Here is a 23,780-nt window from a genome sequence, read left to right on the forward strand (position 1 = left end):
AAAACCCTCAACTATAAACTTCACAACTAGAAACTCAACTAGAGACTGCACAACTAGAAACTCCGCAACTAGAAACTCCGCAGCTAGAAACTCCGCAACTAGAAACTCCACAACTTAAAACTCTGCAACTCGAAACTCTGCAACTAGAAAATCCACAGCTAGAAACTCCGCAACTAGAAACTCCACAGCTAGAAACCCCACAACTATATACTTCACAACTAGCAACTCAACAACTAGAGACTGCACAACTAGAGACTCCCCCACTAGAAACTCCACAGCTAGTAACTCCGCAACTAGAAACTCCACAACTTGAAACTCCGCCACTAGAAGCTCCACAACTAGAAAACTCCGCAACTACAAACTCTGCAACTAGAAACTCCACATCTAAAACTCCACAACTAGAAACTCCGCAACTAGAAACTCCCCAACTAGAAACTCCACAACTAGATTCTCCACAACTACAAATTCCACAACTAGAAACTCCACAACTTGAAACTCCACAACTTGAGACTTCGCAACAAGAAACTTGGCAACTAGAATCTCCACAACTAGAAACTCTGCAACTAGAGACTCCGCAACTACAAACTCCGCAACTAGAAACTCCACAGCTAGAAACTCCACAACTTGAGACTTCGCAAATAGGAACTCGTCAACTAGAAACTCAACAACTAGAAACTCCCAAACAAGAACCTCCACAACTAGAAACTCCAAAACTTGAGAGTTCGCAACTAAAAACTCCACAACTAGAAACTCCACAACTAGAGACTCCACAACTAGAAGCTCCACCACTAGAAACTCCACAACTACGATCCTCACAACTAGAAACTCCACAACTAGAAACTCCGCAACTGGAAACACCACAGCCAGAAACTCCCCACAAGAAACTCCACAACTAGAATCTCTGCAACTAGAAACTCCGCAACTAGAAACTATGCAACAAGAAACTCCGCAACTAGAAACTCCACAGCTAGAAATCCCACAACTATAAACTTCATAAATAGCAACTCAACAACTATAGACTGCACAAATAGAGACTCCGCATCTAGAAACTCCACAGCTAGTAACTCCGCAACTAGAAACTCCACAACTTGAAACTCCGCCACTAGAATCTCCACAACTAGAAAACTCTGCAATTAGAAACTCTGCCACTAGAAACTCCTCAACTAGAAACTCCTAAGCTAGAAACTTCACAACTTGAAGCACCACAACTCTGTACTTCACAACTACAAATTCCACAACTAGAAACTCCACAACTGGAAACTCCACAACTAGAAACTCCGCAACTAGAAACTTTACAGCTAGAAACTCCACAACTTGAGACTTCGCGAATAGAAACTCGTCAACTTAAAACTCAACCACTAGAAACTCCACAGCTAGAAACTCCACAACTAGACACTCAACTACTAGAAACTCCACACCTATAAATTCCACAACTTGAAAATCTACAACTAAAACTCCCCAACTAGAAACTCCACAACTAGAAACTCTGCAACTAGAAACTCTGCAACTAGAAACTCCGCAACTAGAAACTCCACAACTAGACACTCAACAACTAGAAATTCCACACCTATAAATTCCACAACTTGAAAATCTACAACTAAAACTCCCCAACTAGAAACTCCACAACTAGAAACTCTGCAACTCGAAGCTCCCCAACTAGAAACTCCACAACTAGAAACTCTGCAACTAGAAACTCCGCAACTAGAAACTCTGCAACTAGAAACTGCGGAACTCGAAGCTCCACAGCTAGAAACCCCACAACTATAAACTTCACAACTAGAAACTCAACAACTAGAGACTGCACAACTAGAAACTCCACAACTAGAAAACTCCGCAACTAGAAACTCTGCAACTACATACTCCGCAACTAGAAACTCCACAGCTAGAAACTCCACAACTTGAGAGTTCGCAACTAGAAACTCCACAACTAGAGACTCCACACATAGAAACTCCACCACTAGAAACTTCACAACTACGAAGCTCACAACTAGAAACTCCACAACTAGAAACTCCGCAACTGGAAACTCCACACCCAGAAACTCCACAACTGGAAACTCCCCAACAAGAAACTCCACAGCTAGAAACCCCACAACTATAAACTTCACGACTAGCAACTCAACAACTAGAGACTACACAAATAGAGACTCCGCCACTAGAAACTCCACAGCTAGTAACTCCGCAACTAGAAACCCTCCAACTAGAAAACTACGCAACAAGAAACTCTGCAACTAGATACTCCGCAACTAGAAACTCCACAACTAGATAATCCACAACTACAAATTCCACAACTAGAAACTCCACAACTGGAAACTCCGCAACTAGAAACTCTGCAACTACAAACTTTACAGTTAGAAACTCCACAACTTGAGACTTCGCAAATAGAAACTCGTCAACTGGAAACTCAACCACTAGAAACTCCACAACTTGAAACACCACAACTAGATACTCCACAACTACAAATTCCGCAACTAGAAACTCCACAACTAGAAACTCCGCAACTAGAAACTCCCCAACTAGAAACTCCACAACTAGAATCTCTGCAACTAGAAACTCCGCAACTAGAATCTGAGCAACTAGAAACTGCGCAACTAGAAACTCCACAGCTAGAAACCCCACAACTATAAACTTCACAACTAGCAACTCAACAACTAGAGACTGCACAACTAGAGACTCCGCAACTAGAAACTCCACAGCTAGTAACTCCGCAACTAGAAACTCCACAACTTGAAACTCCGCCACTAGAATCTCCACAACTAGAAAACTCCGCAACTAGAAACTCTGCCACTAGAAACTCCGCAACTAGAAACTCCACAGCTAGAAACTCCACAACTTGAAACACCACAACTAGATACTCCACAACTACAAATTCCACAACTAGAAACTCCACAACTAGAAACTCCACAACTAGAAACTCCGCAACCAGAAACTCCACGACTAGAAACTCCACAACTTGAGACTTCGCAACAAGAAACTTGGCAACTAGAATTTCCACAACTAGAAACTCTGCAACTAGAAACTACAAACTCCACAGCTAGAAACTCCACAACTTGAGACTTCGCAAATAGAAACTCGTCAACTAGAAACTCCACAACTAGAAAACCCTCAACTATAAACTTCACAACTAGAAACTCAACTAGAGACTGCACAACTAGAAACTCCGCAACTAGAAACTCCGCAGCTAGAAACTCCGCAACTAGAAACTCCACAACTTAAAACTCTGCAACTCGAAACTCTGCAACTAGAAAATCCACAGCTAGAAACTCCGCAACTAGAAACTCCACAGCTAGAAACCCCACAACTATATACTTCACAACTAGCAACTCAACAACTAGAGACTGCACAACTAGAGACTCCCCCACTAGAAACTCCACAGCTAGTAACTCCGCAACTAGAAACTCCACAACTTGAAACTCCGCCACTAGAAGCTCCACAACTAGAAAACTCCGCAACTACAAACTCTGCAACTAGAAACTCCACATCTAAAACTCCACAACTAGAAACTCCGCAACTAGAAACTCCCCAACTAGAAACTCCACAACTAGATTCTCCACAACTACAAATTCCACAACTAGAAACTCCACAACTTGAAACTCCACAACTTGAGACTTTGCAACAAGAAACTTGGCAACTAGAATCTCCACAACTAGAAACTCTGCAACTAGAGACTCCGCAACTACAAACTCCGCAACTAGAAACTCCACAGCTAGAAACTCCACAACTTGAGACTTCGCGAATAGGAACTCGTCAACTAGAAACTCAACAACTAGAAACTCCACAGCTGGAAACTCCACAACTAGAAACTCCACAACTTGAGAGTTCGCAACTAGAAACCCCACAACTAGAAACTCCACAACTAGAGACTCCACAACTAGAAACTCCACCACTAGAAACTCCACAACTACGAACCTCACAACTAGAAACTCAACAACTAGAAACTCCACAACTAGAAACTCCACAGCTAGAAACTCTACAATTTGAGACTTCGCAACAAGAAACTCGGCAACTAGAAACTCTGCAGCTATAAACTCTGCAACTAGAAACTCCGCAACTACAAACTCCGCAACTAGAAACTCCACAGCTGGAAACTCCACAACTTGAGACTTCGCAAATAGAAACTAGTCAACTAGAAACTCAACAACTACAAACTCCACAGCTAGAAACTCCGCAACTAGAAACTCCACAGCTAGAAACTCCACAACTTGAGACTTCGCAACGAGAAACTCGGCAACTAGAATCTCCACAACTAGAAACTCTGCAACTACAAACTCCGCAACTACAAACTCCGCAACTACAAACTCCACAGCTAGAAACCCCACAACTTGAGACTTCGCAAATAGAAACTCGTCAACTAGAAACTCAACAACTAGAAACTCCACAGCTAGAAACTCCACAACTAGAAACTCTACAACTTGAGAGCTCACCACTAGAAACTCCACAACTAGAAACTCCACAACTAGAGACTCCACAACTAGAAACTCCACCACTAGAAATTCCACAACTACAAACCTCACAACTAGAAACTCCACAACTAGAAACTCCGACACTGGAAACTCCACAGCCAGAAACTCTACAACTAGAAAACCACTTCTAGAAACTCCGCAACAACAAACTCTGCAACTAGAAACTCCACAACTAGAATTTCCACAGCTAGAGACTCAACAACTAGAGACTCCTCAACTAAAAGCTCCACAACTAGACACTCCACAACTAGAAACCCGACAACTAGAAACTCAACAACTACAAACTCCACACCTAAAAATTCCTCAACTTGAAACTCCACAACTAAAACTCCACAACTAGAAACTCCACAACTAGAAACTCCACAACTAGAAACTCCGCAACTAGAAACTCCACAACTAGAAACTCCACAACTAGAAACTCCACAACTAGAAACTCTGCAGCTAGAAACTCTGCAAATAGAAACTCCGCAACTAGAAACTCCACAACTAGAAAACCCTCAGCTATAAACTTCACAACTAGAAACTCAACTAGAGACTGCACAACTAGAAACTCTGCAACTAGAAACTCCGCAGCTAGAAACTCCGCAACTAGAAACTCCACAACTTAAAACTCTGCAACTCGAAACTCTGCAACTAGAAAATCCACAGCTAGAAACTCCACAACTTGAAACACCACAACTAAATACTCCACAACTACAAATTCCACAACTAGAAACTCCACAACTAGAAACTCCACAGCTAGAAACTCCACAACTTGAGACTTCCCTACAAGAAACTCGGCAACTAGAATCTCCGCAACTAGAAACTCTGCAACTAGAAACTACGCAACTACAAACTCGCAACTAGAAACTCCACAGCTAGAAACTCCACAACTTGAGACTTCGCAAATAGAAACACGTCAACTAGAAACTCAACAACTAGAAACTCAACAGCTAGAAACTCCACAACTAGAAACTCCGCAACTTGAGAGTTCGCCACTAGAAACTCTACAACTAGAAACTCCACAACTAGAGACTTCACAACTAGAAACTCCACCACTAGAAATTCCCCAACTACAAACCTCACAACTAGAAACTCCATAACTAGAAACTCCGCAACTGGAAACTCCACAGCCAGAAACTCTACAACCTAAAAACCACATCTAGAAACTCCGCAACAACAAACTCTCCAACTAGAAACTCCACAACAAGAATTTCCACAGCTAGAGACTCAACAACTAGAGACTCCTCAACTAAAAGCTCCACAACTAGACACTCCACAACTAGAAACTCCGCAACTAGAAACCCGACAACTAAAAACTCAACAACTACAACCTCCAAACCTATTAATTCCTCCACTTGAAACTCCACAACTAAAACTCCACAACTAGAAACTCCACAACTACAAACTCAACAACTGGAAACTCCGCAACTAGAAACTCCCGAGCTAGAAACTCTACAACTAGAAACTCTGCAGCTAGAAACTCCGCAACTAGAATCTCTGCAAATAGAAACTCCGCAACTAGAAACTCCACAGCTAGAAACTCCACAACTTGAGACTTCGCAACAAGAAACTTGGCAACTAGAATCTCCACAACTAGAAACTCTGCAACTAGAAACTCCGCAACTACAAACTCCGCAACTAGAAACTCCACAGCTAGAGACTCAACAACTAGAGGCTCCTCAACAAAAAGCTCCACAACTAGAAACTCCATAACTAGAAACTCCGCAACTTCAAACCCGACAACTAGAAACTCAACAACTAGAAACTCCACACCTATAAATTCCTCAACCTTAAACTCCACAACTAAAACTCCACAACTAGAAACTCCACAACTAGAAACTCCGCAACTAGAAACTCCCCAACTAGAAACTCCACAACTAGATTCTCCACAACTACAAATTCCACAACTAGAAACTCCACAACTAGAAACTCCACAACTAGAAACTCCGCAACTAGAAACTCCACAGCTAGAAACTCCACAACTTGAGACTTCGCAACAAGAAACTTGGCAACTAGAATCTCCACAACTAGAAACTCTGCAACTAGAAACTCCGCAACTACAAACTCCGCAACTAGAAACTCCACAGCTAGAAACTCCACAACTTGAGACTTCGCAAAAAGAAACTCGTCAACTAGAAACTCAACAACTAGAAACTCCACAGCTAGAAACTCCACAACTAGAAACTCCACAACTAGAAACTCCACAACTTGAGACTTCGCAACAAGAAACTTGGCAACTAGAATTTCCAAAACTAGAAACTCTGCAACTAGAGACTCCGCAACTACAAACTCCGCAACTAGAAACTCCACAGCTAGAAACTCCACAACTTGAGACTTCGCAAATAGGAACTCGTCAACTAGAAACTCAACAACTAGAAACTCCACAGCTGGAAACTCCACAACTAGAAACTCCACAACTTGAGAGTTCGCAACTAGAAACCCCACAACTAGAAACTCCACAACTAGAGACTCCACAACTAGAAACTCCACCACTAGAAACTCCACAACTACGAACCTCACAACTAGAAACTCAACAACTAGAAACTCCGCAACTAGAAACTCCACAGCTAGAAACTCCACAACTTGAGACTTCGCAACAAGAAACTCGGCAACTAGAATCTCCACAACTAGAAACTCTGCAACTAGAAACTCCGCAACTACAAACTCCGCAACTAGAAACTCCACAGCTAGAAACTCCACAACTTGAGACTTCGCAAATAGAAACTCGTCAACTAGAAACTCAACAACTAGAAACTCCACAGCTAGAAACTCCGCAACTTGGGAGTTCGCCACTAGAAACTCCACAACTAGAAACTCCACAACTAGAGACTCCACAACTAGAAACTCCACCGCTAGAAATTCCACAACTACAAACCTCACAACTAGAAACTCCATAACTAGAAACTCCGCAACTGGAAACTCCACAGCCAGATACTCTACAACTAGACAAACCACATCTAGAAACTCCGCAACAACAAACTCTGCAACTAGAAACTTCACAACTAGAACTTCCACAGCTAGAGACTCAACAACTAGAGACTCCTCAACTAAAAGCTCCACAACTAGACACTCCACAACTAAAAACTCCGCAACTAGAATTCCGACAACTAGAAACTCAACAACTACAACCTCCAAACCTATAAATTCCTCAACTTGAAACTCCACAACTAAAACTCCACAACTAGAAACTCCACAACTAGAAACTCCGCAACTAGAAACTCCCCAACTAGAAACTCCACAACTAGAAACTCTGCAGCTAGAAACTCTGCAAATAGAAACTCCGCAACTAGAAACTCCACAACTAGAAAACCCTCAACTATAAACTTCACAACTAGAAACTCAACTAGAGACTGCACAACTAGAAACTCCGCAACTAGAAACTCCGCAGCTAGAAACTCCGCAACTAGAAACTCCACAACTTAAAACTCTGCAACTCGAAACTCTGCAACTAGAAAATCCACAGCTAGAAACTCCGCAACTAGAAACTCCACAGCTAGAAACCCCACAACTATATACTTCACAACTAGCAACTCAACAACTAGAGACTGCACAACTAGAGACTCCCCCACTAGAAACTCCACAGCTAGTAACTCCGCAACTAGAAACTCCACAACTTGAAACTCCGCCACTAGAAGCTCCACAACTAGAAAACTCCGCAACTACAAACTCTGCAACTAGAAACTCCACATCTAAAACTCCACAACTAGAAACTCCGCAACTAGAAACTCCCCAACTAGAAACTCCACAACCAGATTCTCCACAACTACAAATTCCACAACTAGAAACTCCACAACTTGAAACTCCACAACTTGAGACTTCGCAACAAGAAACTTGGCAACTAGAATCTCCACAACTAGAAACTCTGCAACTAGAAACTCCGCAACTACAAACTCCGCAACTACAAACTCCACAGCTAGAAACTCCACAACTTGAGACTTCGCAAATAGAAACTCGTCAACTAGAAACTCAACAACTAGCAACTCCACAGCTAGAAACTCCACAACTAGAAACTCCACAACTTGAGAGCTCACCACTAGAAACTCCACAACTAGAAACTTCACAACTAGAGACTCCACAACTAGAAACTCCACCACTAGAAATTCCACAACTACAAACCTCACAACTAAAAACTCCACAACTAGAAACTCCGACACTGGAAACTCCACAGCCAGAAACTGTACAACTAGAAAAACCACTTCTATAAACTCCGCAACAACAAACTCTGCAACTAGAAACTCCACAACTAGAATTTCCACAGCTAGAGACTCAACAACTAGAGACTCCTCAACTAAAAACTCCACAACTAGACACTCCACAACTAGAAACTTCGCAACTAGAAACCCGACAACTAGAAACTCAACAACTACAAACTCCACACCTATAAATTTCTCAACTTGAAACTCCACAACTAAAACTCCACAACTAGAAACTCCACAACTAGAAACTCCGCAACTAGAAACTCCCCTACTAGAAACTCCACAACTAGAAACTCTGCAGCTAGAAACTCTGCAAATAGAAACTCCGCAACTAGAAACTCCACAACTAGAAAACCCTCAACTATAAACTTCACAACTAGAAACTCAACTAGAGACTGCACAACTAGAAACTCCGCAACTAGAAACTCCGCAGCTAGAAACTCCGCAACTAGAAACTCCACAACTTAAAACTCTGCAACTCGAAACTCTGCAACTAGAAAATCCACAGCTAGAAACTCCGCAACTAGAAACTCCACAGCTAGAAACCCCACAACTATATACTTCACAACTAGCAACTCAACAACTAGAGACTGCACAACTAGAGACTCCCCCACTAGAAACTCCACAGCTAGTAACTCCGCAACTAGAAACTCCACAACTTGAAACTCCGCCACTAGAAGCTCCACAACTAGAAAACTCCGCAACTACAAACTCTGCAACTAGAAACTCCACATCTAAAACTCCACAACTAGAAACTCCGCAACTAGAAACTCCCCAACTAGAAACTCCACAACTAGATTCTCCACAACTACAAATTCCACAACTAGAAACTCCACAACTTGAAACTCCACAACTTGAGACTTCGCAACAAGAAACTTGGCAACTAGAATCTCCACAACTAGAAACTCTGCAACTAGAGACTCCGCAACTACAAAGTCCGCAACTAGAAACTCCACAGCTAGAAACTCCACAACTTGAGACTTCGCGAATAGGAACTCGTCAACTAGAAACTCAACAACTAGAAACTCCACAGCTGGAAACTCCACAACTAGAAACTCCACAACTTGAGAGTTCGCAACTAGAAACCCCACAACTAGAAACTCCACAACTAGAGACTCCACAACTAGAAACTCCACCACTAGAAACTCCACAACTACGAACCTCACAACTAGAAACTCAACAACTAGAAACTCCACAACTAGAAACTCCACAGCTAGAAACTCTACAATTTGAGACTTCGCAACAAGAAACTCGGCAACTAGAAACTCTGCAGCTATAAACTCCGCAACTAGAAACTCTGCAAATAGAAACTCCGCAACTAGAAACTCCACAGCTAGAAACCCCTCAACTCTAAACTTCACAACTAGAAACTCAACAACTAGAGACTGCACAACTAGAGACTCCGCTATTAGAAACTCCGTAGCTAGAAACTCCGCAACTAGAAACTCCACAACTCGAAACTCTGCAACTAGAAAATCCACAACTATAAACTCAAGTAGAAACCCCCCAACTGGAAACTCCGCAACTAGAAACTCCGCAACTAGAAAATCCACAACTAGAAACTCCACAACCAGAAACTTCCCAACAAGAAACTCCACAACTAGAAACTCCGCAACTAGAAACTCCACAACTAGAGACTGCACAACTAGAGACTTTGCATTTAGAAACTCCTCAGGTAGAAACTACACAACTAGAAACTCCACGACTAGAGATTCTATAAGAGGAAACTCCACAGCTAAAATTTCCACAACTACAAACTCCACAACTAGAAACTCCACAACTTGGAACTCTGCAAATAGAAAAACTACAACAAGGAACTCGAAAACTAAAAACTCCAACTAGAAACTCTACAACTAGAGACTTCACAACTAGAAACTCCACAAATAGACACTCCACAACTAGAAACTCCACAACTAGAGACTCCACAACTAGGAACTCCAAAATTGAGACTCCACAACTAGAAACTACACAGATTGAAATTCCACAACTAGAAACTCCACAACTGGAAACTCCGCAACTAGAAACTCTGCAACTAGAAACTTTACAGCTAGAAACTCCACAACTTGAGACTTCGCAAATAGAAACTCGTCAACTGGAAACTCAACCACTAGAAACTCCACAGCTAGAAACTCCACAACTAGAACCTCCACAACTTGAAACCCGACAAATAGATACTCCACAACGTGAAACACCACAACTAGATACTCCACAACTACACATTCCGCAACTAGAAACTCCACAACTAGAAACTCCTCAACTAGAAACTCCCCACTAGAAACTTCACAACTAGAATCTCTGCAACTAGAAACTCCGCAACTAGAAACTCTGCAACTAGAAACTCCGCAACTAGAAACTCCACAGCTAGAAACCCCACAACTATAAACTTCACAACTAGAAACTCAACAACTAGAGACTGCACAACTAGAGACTCCGCCACTAGAAACTCCACAACTAGTAACTCCGCAACTACAAACTCTGCAACTAGAAACTCCGCAACTAGAAACTCCATAGCTAAAAACTCCACAACTTCAAACACCACAACTAGATACTCCACAACTACAAATTCCACAACTAGAAACTCCACAACTAGAAACACCACATCTAGAAACTGCGCAACAACAAACTCTGCAACCAGAAACTCCACAACTAGAATTTCCACAGCTAGAGACTCAACAACTAGAGGCTCCTCAACTAAAAGCTCCACAACTAGAAACTCCATAACTAGAAACTCCGCAACTTGAAACCCGACAACTAGAAACTCAACAACTAGAAACTCCACACCTATAAATTCCTCAACTTGAAACTCCACAACTAAAACTCCACAACTAGAAACTCCACAACTAGAAACTCCGCAACTAGAAACTCTCCAACTAGAAACTCCACAACTAGATTCTCCACAACTACAAATTCCACAACTAGAAACTCCACAACTAGAAACTCCACAACTAGAAACTTCGCAACTAGAAACTCCACAGCTAGAAACTCCACAACTTGAGACTTCGCAACAAGAAACTTGGCAACTAGAATCTCCACAACTAGAAACTCTGCAACTAGAAACTCCGCAACTACAAACTCCGCAACTAGAAACTCCACAGCTAGAAACTCCACAACTTGAGACTTCGCAAATAGAAACTCGTCAACTAGAAACTCAACAACTAGAAACTCCACAGCTAGAAACTCCACAACTAGAAACTCCACAACTTGAGAGTTCGCAACTAGAAACCCCACAACTAGAAACTCCACAACTAGAGACTCCACAACTAGAAACTCCACCACTAAAAACTCCACAACTACGAACCTCACAACTAGAAACTCAACAACTAGAAACTCCGCAAGTGGAAACTGTGCAACTAGAAACTCCACAGCTAGAAACCCCACAACTATAAACTTCACAACTAGCAACTCAACAACTAGAGATTGAATAACTAGAGACTCCGCAACTAGAAACTCCACAGCTAGTAACTCCGCAACTAGAAACTCCACAACTTCAAACTCCGCCACTAGAATCTCCACAACTAGAAAACTCCGCAACTAGAAACTCTGCAACTAGAAACTCCGCAACTACAAACTCCGCAACTAGAAACTCCACAGCTGGAAACTCCACAACTTGAGACTTCGCAACGAGAAACTCGGCAACTAGAATCTCCACAACTAGAAACTCTGCAACTACAAACTCCGCAACTACAAACTCCGCAACTACAAACTCCACAGCTAGAAACCCCACAACTTGAGACTTCGCAAATAGAAACTCGTCAACTAGAAACTCAACAACTAGAAACTCCACAGCTAGAAACTCCACAACTAGAAACTCTACAACTTGAGAGCTCACCACTAGAAACTCCACAACTAGAAACTCCACAACTAGAGACTCCACAACTAGAAACTCCACCACTAGAAATTCCACAACTACAAACCTCACAACTAGAAACTCCACAACTAGAAACTCCGACACTGGAAACTCCACAGCCAGAAACTCTACAACTAGAAAAACCACTTCTAGAAACTCCGCAACAACAAACTCTGCAACTAGAAACTCCACAACTAGAATTTCCACAGCTAGAGACTCAACAACTAGAGACTCCTTAACTAAAAGCTCCACAACTAGACACTCCACAACTAGAAACCCGACAACTAGAAACTCAACAACTGCAAACTCCACACCTATAAATTCCTCAACTTGAAACTCCACAACTAAAACTCCACAACTAGAAACTCCACAACTAGAAACTCCACAACTAGAAACTCCGCAACTAGAAACTCCACAACTAGAAACTCCACAACTAGAAACTCTGCAGCTAGAAACTCTGCAAATAGAAACTCCGCAACTAGAAACTCCACAACTAGAAAACCCTCAGCTATAAACTTCACAACTAGAAACTCAACTAGAGACTGCACAACTAGAAACTCTGCAACTAGAAACTCCGCAGCTACCAGCTCCGCAACTAGAAACTCCACAACTTAAAACTCTGCAACTCGAAACTCTGCAACTAGAAAATCCACAGCTAGAAACTCCACAACTTGAAACACCACAACTAAATACTCCACAACTACAAATTCCACAACTAGAAACTCCACAACTAGAAACTCCACAGCTAGAAACTCCACAACTTGAGACTTCCCAACAAGAAACTCGGCAACTAGAATCTCCGCAACTAGAAACTCTGCAACTAGAAACTACGCAACTACAAACTCGCAACTAGAAACTCCACAGCTAGAAACTCCACAACTTGAGACTTCGCAAATAGAAACACGTCAACTAGAAACTCAACAACTAGAAACTCAACAGCTAGAAACTCCACAACTAGAAACTCCGCAACTTGAGAGTTCGCCACTAGAAACTCTACAACTAGAAACTCCACAACTAGAGACTTCACAACTAGAAACTCCACCACTAGAAATTCCCCAACTACAAACCTCACAACTAGAAACTCCATAACTAGAAACTCCGCAACTGGAAACTCCACAGCCAGAAACTCTACAACCTAAAAACCACATCTAGAAACTCCGCAACAACAAACTCTCCAACTAGAAACTCCACAACAAGAATTTCCACAGCTAGAGACTCAACAACTAGAGACTCCTCAACTAAAAGCTCCACAACTAGACACTCCACAACTAGAAACTCCGCAACTAGAAACCCGACAACTAAAAACTCAACAACTACAACCTCCAAACCTATTAATTCCTCCACTTGAAACTCCACAACTAAAACTCCACAACTAGAAACTCCACAACTACAAACTCCACAACTGGAAACTCCGCAACTAGAAACTCCCGAGCTAGAAACTCTACAACTAGAAACTCTGCAGCTAGAAACTCCGCAACTAGAATCTCTGCAAATAGAAACTCCGCAACTAGAAACTCCACAGCTAGAAACTCCACAACTTGAGACTTCGCAACAAGAAACTTGGCAACTAGAATCTCCACAACTAGAAACTCTGCAACTAGAAACTCCGCAACTACAAACTCCGCAACTAGAAACTCCACAGCTAGAGACTCAACAACTAGAGGCTCCTCAACAAAAAGCTCCACAACTAGAAACTCCATAACTAGAAACTCCGCAACTTCAAACCCGACAACTAGAAACTCAACAACTAGAAACTCCACACCTATAAATTCCTCAACCTTAAACTCCACGCTAAAACTCCACAACAAGAAACTCCACAACTAGAAACTCCGCAACTAGAAACTCCCCAACTAGAAACTCCACAACTAGATTCTCCACAACTACAAATTCCACAACTAGAAACTCCACAACTAGAAACTCCACAACTAGAAACTCCGCAACTAGAAACTCCACAGCTAGAAACTCCACAACTTGAGACTTCGCAACAAGAAACTTGGCAACTAGAATCTCCACAACTAGAAACTCTGCAACTAGAAACTCCGCAACTACAAACTCCGCAACTAGAAACTCCACAGCTAGAAACTCCACAACTTGAGACTTCGCAAAAAGAAACTCGTCAACTAGAAACTCAACAACTAGAAACTCCACAGCTAGAAACTCCACAACTAGAAACTCCACAACTAGAAACTCCACAACTTGAGACTTCGCAACAAGAAACTTGGCAACTAGAATTTCCAAAACTAGAAACTCTGCAAACAGAGACTCCGCAACTACAAACTCCGCAACTAGAAACTCCACAGCTAGAAACTCCACAACTTGAGACTTCGCAAATAGGAACTCGTCAACTAGAAACTCAACAACTAGAAACTCCACAGCTGGAAACTCCACAACTAGAAACTCCACAACTTGAGAGTTCGCAACTAGAAACCCCACAACTAGAAACTCCACAACTAGAGACTCCACAACTAGAAACTCCACCACTAGAAACTCCACAACTACAAACCTCACAACTAGAAACTCAACAACTAGAAACTCCGCAACTAGAAACTCCACAGCTAGAAACTCCACAACTTGAGACTTCGCAACAAGAAACTCGGCAACTAGAATCTCCACAACTAGAAACTCTGCAACTAGAAACTCCGCAACTACAAACTCCGCAACTAGAAACTCCACAGCTTGAAACTCCACAACTTGAGACTTCGCAAATAGAAACTCGTCAACTAGAAACTCAACAACTAGAAACTCCACAGCTAGAAACTCCGCAACTTGGGAGTTCGCCACTAGAAACTCCACAACTAGAAACTCCACAACTAGAGACTCCACAACTAGAAACTCCACCGCTAGAAATTCCACAACTACAAACCTCACAACTAGAAACTCCATAACTAGAAACTCCGCAACTGGAAACTCCACAGCCAGATACTCTACAACTAGACAAACCACATCTAGAAAGTCCGCAACAACAAACTCTGCAACTAGAAACTTCACAACTAGAACTTCCACAGCTAGAGACTCAACAACTAGAGACTCCTCAACTAAAAGCTCCACAACTAGACACTCCACAACTAAAAACTCCGCAACTAGAATTCCGACAACTAGAAACTCAACAACTACAACCTCCAAACCTATAAATTCCTCAACTTGAAACTCCACAACTAAAACTCCACAACTAGAAACTCCACAACTAGAAACTCCACAACTGGAAACTCCGCAACTAGAAACTCCCAAACTAGAAACTCTACAACTAGAAACTCTGCAGCTAGAAACTCCGCAACTAGAAACTCTGCAAATTGAAACTCCGCAACTAGAAACTCCACAGCTAGAAACCCCTCAACTATAAACTTCACAACTAGAAACTCAACAACTAGAGACTGCACAACTAGAGACTCCGCAACTAGAAACTCCGCAGCTAGAAACTCCGCAACTAGAAACTCCACAACTTGAAACTCTGCAACTCGAAACTCTGCAACTAGAAAATCCACAACTATAAACTCAAGTAGAAACTCCGCAACTAGAAACTCCGCAACTAGAAAATCCACAACTAGAAACTTCACAACTAGAAACTCCCCAACAAAAACCTCCAAAACTAGAAACTCCAAAACTAGAAACTCCACAACTAGAGACTGCACAACTAGAGACTTTGCATTTAGAAACTGCTCAGATAGAAACTACACAACTAGAAGCTCCACGACTAGAGATTCCATAGGTAGAAACTCCACAGCTAAAATTTCCACAACTACAAACCCCACAACTAGAAACTCTGCAAATAGAAAATCTACAACAAGGAACTCGAAAACTAAAAACTCCAACGAGAAACTCTACAACTAGACACTCCACAACTAGAAACTCCGCCACTAGAAACCCGACAACTAGAAACTCAACAACTACAAACTCCACACCTATAAATTCCTCAACTTGAAACGCCACAACTAAAACTCCACAACTAGAAACTCCACAACTAGAAACTCCACAACAAGAAACTCCGCAACTAGAAACTCCACAACTAGAAACTCCACAACTAGAAACTCTGCAGCTAGAAACTCCGCAACTAGAAACTCTGCAAATAGAAACTCCGCAACTAGAAACTCCACAGCTAGCAACCCCTCAACTATAAACTTCACAACTAGAAACTCAACAACTAGAGACTGCACAACTAGAGACTCCGCTATTAGAAACTCCGCAGCTAGAAACTCCGCAACTAGAAACTCCACAACTCGAAACTCTGCAACTAGAAAATCCACAACTATAAACTCAAGTAGAATCCCCCCAACTGGAAACTCCGCAACTAGAAACTCCGCAACTAGAAAATCCACAACTAGAAACTTCACAACTAGAAACTCCCCAACAAGAAACTCCACAACTAGAAACTCCGCAACTAGAAACTCCACAACTAAAGACTGCACAACTAGAGACTTTGCATTTAGAAACTCCTCAGATAGAAACTACACAACTAGAAACTCCACGACTAGAGATTCTGTAAGAAGAAACTCCACAGCTAAAATGTCCACAACTACAAACTCCACAACTAGAAACTCCACAACTTGGAACTCTGCAAATAGAAAATCTACAACAAGGAACTCGAAAACTAAAAACTCCAACTAGAAACTCTACAACTAGAGACTTCACAACTAGAAACTCCGCAAATAGACACTCCACAACTAGAAACTCCACAACTAGAGACTCCACAACTAGGAACTCCAAAATTGAGACTCCACAACTAGAAACTACACAGATTGAAATTCCACAACTAGAAACTCCACAACTGGAAACTCCGCCACTAGAAACTCTGCAACTAGAAACTTTACAGCTAGAAACTCCACAACTTGAGACTTCGCAAATAGAAACTCGTCAACTGGAAACTCCACCACTAGAAACTCCACAGCTAGAAACTCCACAACTAGAAACTCCACAACTTGAAACCCGACAAATAGATACTCCACAACGTGAAACACCACAACTAGATACTCCACAACTACACATTCCGCAACTAGAAACTCCACAACTAGAAACTCCTCAACTAGAAACTCCCCACTAGAAACTTCACAACTAGAATCTCTGCAACTAGAAACTCCGCAACTAGAAACTCTGCAACTAGAAACTCCGCAACTAGAAACTCCACAGCTAGAAACCCCACAACTATAAACTTCACAACTAGAAACTCAACAACTAGAGACTGCAAAACTAGAGACTCCGCCACTAGAAACTCCACAAGTAGTAACTCCCCAACTACAAACTCTGCAACTAGAAACTCCGCAACTAGAAACTCCACAGCTAGAAACTCCACAACTTCAAACACCGCAACTAGATACTCCACAACTACAAATTCCACAACTAGAAACTCCACAACTAGAAACACCACATCTAGAAACTCCGCAACAACAAACTCTGCAACCAGAAACTCCACAACTAGAATTTCCACAGCTAGAGACTCAACAACTAGAGGCTCCTAAACTAAAAGCTCCACAACTAGAAACTCCATAACTAGAAACTCCGCAACTTGAAACCCGACAACTAGAAACTCAACAACTAGAAACTCTACACCTATAAATTCCTCAACTTGAAACTCCACAACTAAAACTCCACAACTAGAAACTCCACAACTAGAAACTCCGCAACTAGAAACTCCCCAACAAGAAACTCCACAACTAGATTCTCCACAACTACAAATTCCACAACTAGAAACTCCACAACTAGAAACTCCACAACTAGAAACTCCGCAACTAGAAACTCCACAGCTAGAAACTCCACAACTTGAGACTTCGCAACAAGAAACTTGGCAACTAGAATCTCCACAACTAGAAACTCTGCAACTAGAAACTCCGCAACTACAAACTCCACAACTAGAAACTCCACAGCTAGAAACTCCACAACTTGAGACTTCGCAAATAGAAACTCGTCAACTAGAAACTCAATAACTAGAAACTCCACAGGTAGAAACTCCACAACTATAAACTCCACAACTTGAGAGTTCGCAACTGGAATCCCCACAACAACAAACTCCACAACTAGAGACTCCACAACTAGAAACTCCACCACTAAAAACTCCACAACTACGAACCTCACAACTAGAAACTCAACAACTAGAAACTCCGCAAGTGGAAACTGTGCAACTAGAAACTCCGCAACTAGAAACTCCACAGCTAGAAACCCCACAACTATAAACTTCACAACTAGCAACTCAACAACTAGAGACTGCACAACTAGAGACTCCGCAACTAGAAACTCCACAGCTAGTAACTCCGCAACTAGAAACTCCAGAACTTGAAACTCCGCCACTAGAAACTCCACAACTGGAAACTCCGCCACTAGAAACTCTGCAACTAGAAACTTTACAGCTAGAAACTCCACAACTTGAGACTTCGCAAATAGAAACTCGTCAACTGGAAACTCCACCACTAGAAACTCCACAGCTAGAAACTCCACAACTAGAAACTCCACAACTTGAAACCCGACAAATAGATACTCCACAACGTGAAACACCACAACTAGATACTCCACAACTACACATTCCGCAACTAGAAACTCCACAACTAGAAACTCTTCAACTAGAAACTCCCCACTAGAAACTTCACAACTAGAATCTCTGCAACTAGAAACTCCGCAACTAGAAACTCTGCAACTAGAAACTCCGCAACTAGAAACTCCACAGCTAGAAACCCCACAACTATAAACTTCACAACTAGCAACTCAACAACTAGAGACTGCACAACTAGAGACTCCGCCACTAGAAACTCCACAACTAGTAACTCCGCAACTACAAACTCTGCAACTAGAAACTCCGCAGCTAGAAACTCCACAGCTAGAAACTCCACAACTTCAAACACTGCAACTAGATACTCCACAACTACAAATTCCACAACTAGAAACTCCACAACTAGAAACACCACATCTAGAAACTCCGCAACAACAAACTCTGCAACCAGAAACTCCACAACTCGAATTTCCACAGCTAGAGACTCAACAACTAGAGGCTCCTAAACTAAAAGCTCCACAACTAGAAACTCCATAACTAGAAACTCCGCAACTTGAAACCCGACAACTAGAAACTCAACAACTAGAAACTCCACACCTATAAATTCCTCAACTTGAAACTCCACAACTAAAACTCCACAACTAGAAACTCCACAACTAGAAACTCCGCAACTAGAAACTCCCCAACAAGAAACTCCACAACTAGATTCTCCACAACTACAAATTCCACAACTAGAAACTCCACAACTAGAAACTCCACAACTAGAAACTCCGCAACTAGAAACTCCACAGCTAGAAACTCCACAACTTGAGACTTCGCAACAAGAAACTTGGCAACTAGAATCTCCACAACTAGAAACTCTGCAACTAGAAACTCCGCAACTACAAACTCCACAACTAGAAACTCCACAGCTAGAAACTCCACAACTTGAGACTTCGCAAATAGAAACTCGTCAACTAGAAACTCAACAACTAGAAACTCCACAGGTAGAAACTCCACAACTAGAAACTCCACAACTTGAGAGTTCGCAACTTGAATCCCCACAACAACAAACTCCACAACTAGAGACTCCACAACTAGAAACTCCACCACTTAAAACTCCACAACTACGAACCTCACAACTAGAAACTCAACAACTAGAAACTCCGCAAGTGGGAACTGTGCAACTAGAAACTCCGCAACTAGAAACTCCACAGCTAGAAACCCCACAACTATAAACTTCACAACTAGCAACTCAACAACTAGAGACTGCACAACTAGAGACTCCGCAACTAGAAACTCCACAGCTAGTAACTCCGCAACTAGAAACTCCACAACTTGAAACTCCGCCACTAGAATCTCCACAACTAGAAAACTCCGCAACTAGAAACTCTGCAACTAGAAACTCCGCAACTACAAACTCCGCAACTAGAAACTCCACAGCTAGAAACTCCACAACTTGAGACTTCGCAAATAGAAACTCGTCAACTAGAAACTCAACAACTACAAACTCCACAGCTAGAAACTCCGCAACTAGAAAATCCACAGCTAGAAACTCCACAACTTGAGACTTCGCAACAAGAAACTCGGCAACTAGAATCTCCACAACTAGAAACTCTGCAACTAGAAGCTCCACAACTAGAAACTCCACAACTTGAGAGCTCACCACTAGAAACTCGACAACTAGAAACTCCACAACTAGAGACTCCACAACTAGAAACTCCACCACTAGAAATTCCACAACTACAAACCTCACAACTAGAAACTCCACAACTACAAACTCCGACACTGGAAACTCCACAGCCAGAAACTCTACAACTAGAAAAACCACTTCTAGAAACTCCGCAACAACAAACTCTGCAACTAGAAACTCCACAACTAGAATTTCCACAGCTAGAGACTCAACAACTAGAGACTCCTCAACTAAAAGCTCCACAACTAGACACTCCACAACTAGAAACTTCGCAACTAGAAACCCGACAACTAGATACTCCACAATTACAAATTCCGCAACTAGAAACTCCACAACTAGAAACTCCTCAACTAGAAACTCCCCACTAGAAACTTCACAACTAGAATCTCTGCAACTAGAAACTCCGCAACTAGAAACTCTGCAACTAGAGACTCAACAACTAGAGGCTCCTCAACTAAAAGCTCCACAACTAGAAACTCCATAACTAGAAACTCCGCAACTTGAAACCCGACAACTAGAAACTCAACAACTAGAAACTCCACATCTATAAATTCCTCAACTTGAAACTCCACAACTAAAACTCCACAACTAGAAACTCCACAACTAGAAACTCCGCAACTAGAAACTCCCCAACTAGAAACTCCACAACTAGATTCTCCACAACTACAAATTCCACAACTAGAAACTCCACAACTTGAGACTTCGCAACAAGAAACTTGGCAACTAGAATCTCCACAACTAGAAACTCTGCAACTAGAAACTCCGCAACTACAAACTCCGCAACTAGAAACTCCACAGCTAGAAACTCCACAACTTGAGACTTCGCAAATAGAAACTCGTCAACTAGAAACTCAACAACTAGAAATTCCACAGCTGCAAACTCCACAACTATAAACTCCACAACTTGAGAGTTCGCAACTAGAAACCCCACAACTAGAAACTCCACAACTAGAGACTCCACAACTAGAAACTCCACCACTAGAAACTCCACAACTACGAACCTCACGACTAGAAACTCAACAACTAGAAACTCCGCAACTGGAAACTGTGCAACTAGAAACTCCGCAACTGGAAACTCCACAGCTAGAAACCCCACAACTATAAACTTCACAACTAGCAACTCAACAACTAGAGACTGCACAACTAGAGACTCCGCAACTAGAAACTCCACAGCTAGTAACTCCGCAACTAGAAACTCCACAACTTGAAACTCCTCAACTAGAATCTCCACAACTAGAAAACTCCGCAACAAGAAACTCTACAACTAGAAACTCCGCAACTACAAACTCCGCAACTAGAAACTCCACAGCTAGAAACTCCACAACTTGAGGCTTCGCAAACAGAAACTCGTCAACTAGAAACTCAACAACTAGAAACTCCACAGCTAGAAACTCCACAACTAGAAACTCCACAACTTGAGAGTTCGCAACTAGAAACCCCACAACTAGAAACTCCACAACTAGAAACTCCGCAACTACAAACTCCGCTACTACAAACTCCACAGCTAGAAACTCCACAACTTGAGACTTCGCAATTAGAAACTCGTCAACTAGAAACTCAACAACTAGAAACTCCACCACTAGAAGTTCCACAACTACGAACCTCACAACTAGAAACTCAACAACTAGAAACTCCGCAACTAGAAACTGTGCAACTAGAAACTCCGCAACTAGAAACTCCACAGCTAGAAACCCCACAACTATAAACTTCACAACTAGCAACTCCACAACTAGAGACTGCACAACTAGAGACTCCGCAACTAGAAACTCCACAGCTAGTAACTCCGCAACTAGAAACTCCACAACTTGAAACTCCGCCACTAGAATCTCCACAACTAGAAAACTCCGCAACAAGAAACTCTGCCAATAGAAACTCCGCAACTAGAAACTCCACAGCTAGAAACTCCACAACTTGAAACCCCACAACTAGATACTCCACAACTACAAATTCCACGACTAGAAACTCCACAACTAGAAACTCCACAACTAGAAACTCCGCAACTAGAAACTCCACAGCTAGAAACTCCACAACTTGCGACTTCGCAACAAGAAACTCGGCAACTAGAATCTCCAAAACTAGAAACTCTGCAACTAGAAACTCCGCGACTACAAACTCCGCTACTACAAACTCCACAGCTAGAAACTCCACAACTTGAGACTTCGCAATTAGAAACTCGTCAACAAGAAACTCAACAAATAGAAACTCCACAGCTAGAAACTCCACAACTAGAAACTCCACAACTTGAGAGTTCACCACTAGAAACTCCACAACTAGAAAGTACACAACTAGAGACTCCACAACTAGAAACTCCACCACTAGAAATTCCACAACTACAAACCTCACAACTAGAAACTCCACAACTAGAAACTCCGACACTGGAAACTCCACAGCCAGAAACTCTACAACTAGAAAAACCACATCTAGAAACTCCGCAACAACAAACTCTGCAACTAGAAACTCCACAACTAGAATTTCCACAGCTAGAGACTCAACAACTAGAGACTCCTCAACTAAAAGCTCCACAACTAGACATTCCACAACTAGAAACTCCGCAACTAGAAACCCGAAAACTAGAAACTCCCCAACTAGAAACTCCGCAACTAGAAACTCTGCAGCTAGAAACTCTGCAAATAGAAACTCCGCAACTAGAAACTCCACAACTAGAAAACCCTCAACTATAAACTTCACAACTAGAAACTCAACAACTAGAGACTGCGCAACTAGAGACTCCGCAACTAGAAACTCCGCAGCTAGAAACTCCGCAACTAGAAAATCACCAACTTAAAACTCTGCAACTCGAAACTCTGCAACTAGAAAATCCACAACTAAAATTCCACAACTAGAAACTCCACAACTAGAAACTCCACAACTGGAAACTCCGCAACTAGAAACTCCCAAACTAGAAACTCTACAACTAGAAACTCTGCAGCTAGAAACTCCGCAACTACAAACTCTGCAAATAGAAACTCCGATACTAGAAACTCCACAGCTAGAAACCCCTCAACTATAAACTTCACAACTAGAAACTCAACAACTAGAGACTGCACAACTAGAGACTCCGCAACTAGAAACTCCGCAGCTAGAAACTCCGCAACTAGAAACTCCACAACTTGAAACTCTGCAACTCGAAACTCTGCAACTAGAAAATCCA

Source organism: Rhipicephalus microplus, chromosome 8, assembly GCF_043290135.1.
Source record: "Rhipicephalus microplus isolate Deutch F79 chromosome 8, USDA_Rmic, whole genome shotgun sequence".
Classification (NCBI taxonomy): domain Eukaryota; kingdom Metazoa; phylum Arthropoda; class Arachnida; order Ixodida; family Ixodidae; genus Rhipicephalus; species Rhipicephalus microplus.